This window comes from Balaenoptera physalus, assembly GCF_965194825.1.
Source record: "Balaenoptera physalus genome assembly, chromosome: 18".
Lineage (NCBI taxonomy): Eukaryota > Metazoa > Chordata > Mammalia > Artiodactyla > Balaenopteridae > Balaenoptera > Balaenoptera physalus.
In genome coordinates, this window is record NC_138899.1 from 67,604,003 (window position 1) to 67,610,002 (window position 6,000).

Consider the following 6,000-nt stretch of genomic DNA (forward strand, 5'->3'; position numbering starts at 1 on the left):
CAGCAACAAAGACCCAACGCAACCAAAAATTAAACATAAAAGCAAACCGAAATAGTTTCTGCAGAAATTCCTACCCAAATGAAGGGGCCTACCACATATTACAGGGGGGTTTACAGAGATAAGGGACACAGTTAGTAGACATCACAGTTGCAATCTCAATCTAGGTCTGTTGGGTACAAATACGGTCTCTTTTTCTGTTACTTCCTTTGAGATTAAAATATTGATTTCCTGTGATGCATCGTTTCTATTTTTATGTGCTATTTCTGTTTTCCATGCTTTGTATGACTGCCATCACAACTTCCAAAATGATACCAACAGAGGTGTCTCTGAATAATTTTACACTAAGGAAGGGGTTTTATTTTTCTTATGAAACCCTAAATGCACAGTGCCTTCATCAGGCTCTGCAGACGCAGAGAGTAAACTGCACAGTGAGAGCACATTTTCTCCATAGTGATCTGTCTCTTCAACTTGAAAAATGAGAGAAAGATGGAGAGTTGGACCAAGTGTTAACCCTTTCAGCCTGAACTACTACAGAGACAGACTTTACCCCCTTCAGAAGTACCTCAATTAATACTCTCCAGGATAACAGGAAAAGGTATGTTTGGGAACGATGACTGCCAATTTCTGTAATGCAGCAAAAAGTATAAAGGTGCACTTTAAGTTCACTGAATTAACAGTAACTTCAATTCTACCCTGTTTTTGAGGTCAAGTCAATGCAGTTTAGTGTGGTTTGAATGAGAAATTTATACTAAGCATCACCATATTTTTATTTATGATATTTTCATCAAACTACCACATAAAATGCCACAAAATCTCTGTGCCCATAAACGTATTTGTCTTCAAAGTCTTAAGGTAGTGCAAGTGGGATGAAGTCGTTGTAGAGAATACAGTGGGAAGGTACAGGTGGGGAGACAGGAAGAAAAAAATATTTCCCTTTCCTCTATGATACGTTCTCTTACTTTCCCAAATCAGTGGAAGGAGTTTAAAGCATAAGGAAAACTAGGGCAAGCCCCAGTCCCCATTCTGCAGACTCCCATCTCTTCCTGTATCAACTATCCTTTCATTGAAAATTTTAAACTCTATCTTCCTCTCAGCAAATATTTACTGTTCTCTCCAGTCTTAAACAGACACAGACATGCATCCAACACTGTATCCTTTCTAGCTAGCTACCACTGTATTTCTCTACTCTTCTTAAGCAAGCTTCTTAAAAAATTAAGCACTCTTTCCTTATCTATCCTTCCTCTCCTCCAGTGGATTTCTCAACCCACAGCACATTGGCTCCAGTTTTTCCTAATTGTTTAACTGAAATCGTTGTTACCGAAGTTGCCAAGAACCTTCTCTTGGCTCAACCGAATGGTCATTTCATTGGACCTGTCTTAAACATGTTTAAGGGCTGAGCACATCCTCTTCTTGAAATTATTCTTCTGGCTGCTGTAGCTTCGGTCTTGCCATTCTCTCCTGGATTTCCTCCAGTCCGTCTGGCTGATCTTCTTCAGTGTCCTTTGCTAACTCTTCTCTTACTTTCCTCTTGAAGCTTGTTGCTCTTAGACTTCTGTTCTCAGTCTTCTGTTACTCTTTCCACTCTGAGTGATTTCACCTACTGGATTTGCTTCCACTTCTACCTAAGCAAAGATATCCCCCAAATCCCTTTTCTCAGCCCAGACCTCTCTCTGGAACTCCAGCCTGGGATATCCAACTGCCTGTAAGACATCTGGTGTTAAATATACCACAAGCATCTCAAGTTGGAACAATGTCCCAAATTAAGTTCATTGCCTTCTTCTCCAAACCTGTTAAGAATCTTCCATTTCCTTTTCCATAAAACTCAAGCTGGAAATCTGGAGTCATTCTTAACCCCTTACTATCTCTCTCTTTCCTCATCCAGGTCTACAGAATCCAAGTGCCATAGATTCTAAAGTTATAAGATTACTTATTTCTACTTTCCCTTGTACCTGACTGCCTTAGTTCAGATTCTCTTTATATCTGGCCTAAACTACTTCAATGATTTGGAGAATCCCTGCCATTGGTCATTTGTGCCCTTTACCTTCCTTCCCAAATATCCTCCCTACAGTGACAATGTGACCGTCCCCAAATAGTAAATATTACCTTGATGTTATACCTCTGTTTCACTCTTGTCAATGTCTCCCCACTTTGGCAGCCCCCAAATATGAGTTCAGGGATTGCTATCGGGCTGTGTTCAGTAAGTTGATTTGAGGGATGGCATAGAAGAGAAAGAGAAATACGTATTTTTTAAAAGTTACTACTAGAGGATTCTAATGCACAACCAAGTTTGAAATTCTTAGAGGAAGGAGCCAAACCAAAATCTGTGGGTGAAAGGAGATTAATCACTCTGTAGGAGCCACTCATACTAATGGGAACGTGACCCCAGGGGTACCCTGTATCTCTCAGGACTGTGAAGAGAGTCTGATTAAAAGGATCCAGTCAACACTCAGCAGATACAGAGTTCCCTATAACCTGGCCCCTGACAATTCTCTGTGCAATCCTCCACCCTCTCCAAAAATCCTTCGTACCAGCCATACTAAGCTATTTATAACTCCCTAAGTTTGTTATGCTATGTTGTACCTATATATTTTTGCAGATTCTTTTCCCTGGTTCTGGAATGTCTTTCTCTTCTTTTTCTACCTGGAAAACTCCTACTCATTCTTTAGACCACTTTCAAGCTTCTTCTTTGCTAAATATTCCTAGACTCAGGAAATCAGAACCAAACATTTCCAATTTATGCCCATATATTTATGCCCATATGTTCCTACTATTGCGTTTAACTCTTTCCTTGCATGTCTCTATTACCCATTAGCCTGTGATATCCTTAAAGAGAGAGAGAATATCTTCAACACTTTTGAGTCCCTGGTATATGGGAAACAATATATTTGTTGAATGAACCAATTCCTCCGAAGAAGATCTTCCCCAAAGATTAGATGCTTAAATGTGAGAAAATGGAGCTAAATGGCAAGGCTTGGTCTTTGATCTAAATTTGTTCCAATAAGGCAAAACTTGATTAGGATCAACCACCAGTTTTTCTAGTTCCTAATCTGTCCTCTTCAATCTGATGCTCTATTTCAAGCATCATTTGCCAAAGGGTGTAGATATTTACCTGGGTGAAACTCTTGTGAGCCTAATGTTTACAGTGTTTATTTTTCCAAGGATAAAACAAACAAACAAAAACAACTACATAAGCGATAACCATCAAGGGTCAACTCCTATCTACAGAGGAACTTACTGTCAGCCAGGCATGGTTCCTGGCTTTGGGCATACAAAGGTGAAAGACGTACAATGGAAGTGTGCCCCATCTCTTAAGGCACAAAAAGTTATTTGATTAATTCTGCCTGAAAGACTATGTCCAGTCTGATTCATTAGAATGTTAGTTTTTGGAAACCAAAAGGTGATTTCTTAGATAATAAATGGTTATCGTTCACAAAAGAACTTGTACAAACAAGATGACAACAACGCATTTATTCATAGCTGTCCTCTGTTTATGGACAGGAGCCCAAGCCGTGATAGATCCCACGGTGGCTACCGCAGAAAGCAATAATGAAGTAATCACTGGAGTCAGACCTATACATAGTCATTTATCGATAGGTTTAGTCATTTTTTAGATCAAGAAGGGCCATATGCCTTATTTACATTTGGGAATTGGTAGAAGTATTGACTGAGCCTGGATTCCTGATGTGAAAGTTGAAATCACAATGTACTTTCTTCATCAGTGGGTCATGTGGACTTAAAAGAAGGCAGGATTTCATACAATCATATTTTCATGAAAAAAAGAAAACTTATTATTTTATACAAAAGGAAACTGAAACCCTAGAGAAATTCACAAATGATTCAAAGTCATATGTTGGCAGTCAACTTAATTTTTGACTCCAAGCCCACCCTCTTTTCACTACACCCAATATGGAATTACCATAAGTAATTGACTGGATTTATAACACAAGTGTAAATTGTCACTGAATTCACTTAACTGATTTTTTCTGTTCCAAATATGCTGTGGCCCAGCAAATGGTGCACTAATATAAAAATGGTGCATTCCATCACCACTCATCGTTGGAAGCGTCTGACTTGATGTAACATATGAGTAACTCAGGAAGAATAGTAATTTTTTCAAGAGTGTCAGGAAAGGAAAGCTAGGGTTTAAAATTGCAGGCAGCTTCAAGTGAAATTTCTCACTGTGATTTCTGTCTTCATGTGGTAGAGCTTCTGACCTGAAAGATGGAGAAAATGTCAAGAATTCTACTTATTAACTATTAGGCACGTACCAGCCATTAGTGGGAATAGCCAGGCTCTAGAGGCAGATAGACCTTGGCAGAAACCAGGCTCGGTTGCTTTCTACTCTTTTAGATTGGCACTCATTTCTTCGTTTCCTTAGGTAAATGATTGTGCTGATAGCTGCCTTGAGGGGTAGCTGTCAGGAGCAGAGGAAATGATGTATGAAAAGGAGCCTGGTCTGGGATGTTCTTAGTGAGGCTTCCTGCCCCTCTCTGTTCTTTTGTGAGGCCCCAGGATTATTCCTCAGGCTGCGATTGGCTTCCCGGTCTCCTTCTTCCCAAAATCCAGATTAGGGTGAGGTGAGTGAAGCCCTCTGCTTGGGCACAAAATTTAAGGGGGTGCCCAAGACACAGTAATCAAGGTAAATAGTATTTTAATACACTATTTATAAAATTTAAAATTAATGCAAAAAATGATGAAGACAATATCAACATTTTCAATTAAAGTAGGATCTAGGGACTTCCCTGGAGGTCCAGTGGTCGGGACTCTGTGCTTTCACTGCTGAGGGCGTGGGTTTGATGCCTGGTTGGGGAACTGGGATCCCGCAGCCAGCATGGAGCAGCGAAAAATAAAAAATAAAAATAAAGTAGGATCTAACCTTCCACTTGTACAACGTGGCCTCCATTGCCTCAACCTCATACAGACCTTGTCAGATCCTGTCTTTATTTAAAAGTTTGATATTTTCTTCATCAGAGATTTTTTTGCATTAATTTTGATTTTTAAAAATATTGCATTAAAGTATCATTTATCTTGATTACTGAGTGTTTTGGTGAACGTTAAATTTTACACCCAAGCCAAGCAGCTCATTCACCTCCTCCTAACCCTGACCCTCTTCTTCTTTCTTCCTGGCCCCAGGTCTGAGCAGCCTTTCCGGTCCTCCTGGAAGCAGAGTTTCTAGCCTTAGGGTTCCTCACCCCTAGATGGGTGGTGCAATGAGGGGCAGGCGCTCAAGGGCTCCCCTTCCCTGATGCTCCCAAAGGCAAAAGTAAAGGCTCTTCTTGTCTAATGAACCACTTTGAAGAAATGAGCAATAAGACGAACGAAGAAGACCATGTAATCTGTTGGGAGCTCCTGCACAGACCGTAGCAGGTACTAGAGGAGAGAGTAAGAGCTGGTGCTGGACCACCTACTGACTCCAACCTGCACGGGCTGAGTGACCTAGGGAAGGTACTTAAGCCCTGCCCCCCTTATTGCTTGTGCCATCCTGGGCAAGTTACATCTGCTCACCCTTTACTAGTTTTGTCATTTTAGGCAACTTATTTAAACTCTTTCCCTTACTAGCTGTGGCATCTTGGGAAGCGGCTTGAGATCTGTCACTTACCAGTTATGCCATATTAAGCCTGTGCCTTTTGTGCTGTTCCTTACTGGTTTGTCATCTCTGTCAAGTAATTTGAGCTTTGCCCTGACTAGTTGTGCTATCTTGGGAAATTACTTAAGCTCTACTCATTACTAGTTGTGCCATGTCAGGACTTTACTTGAGCTCTGACTAGCTGTGCCATCTTGGGAAGTTACCTAAACTCTCTATGCTTTCTCACCTCTAGAATGGGGACTATAAAATTTATTGTGAAGATTAAATAAGTTAATGCATCTGGTGCACCTAGGATGGTGTCTGATGGATATTAAGTACTCAATGCACAGTAGCAATTATATCATTTGAAAAATATTTCAGACCTAAAAAAAAATTTCAAAATGAGAAAAGATGTTAGAAATAAAATTATACAT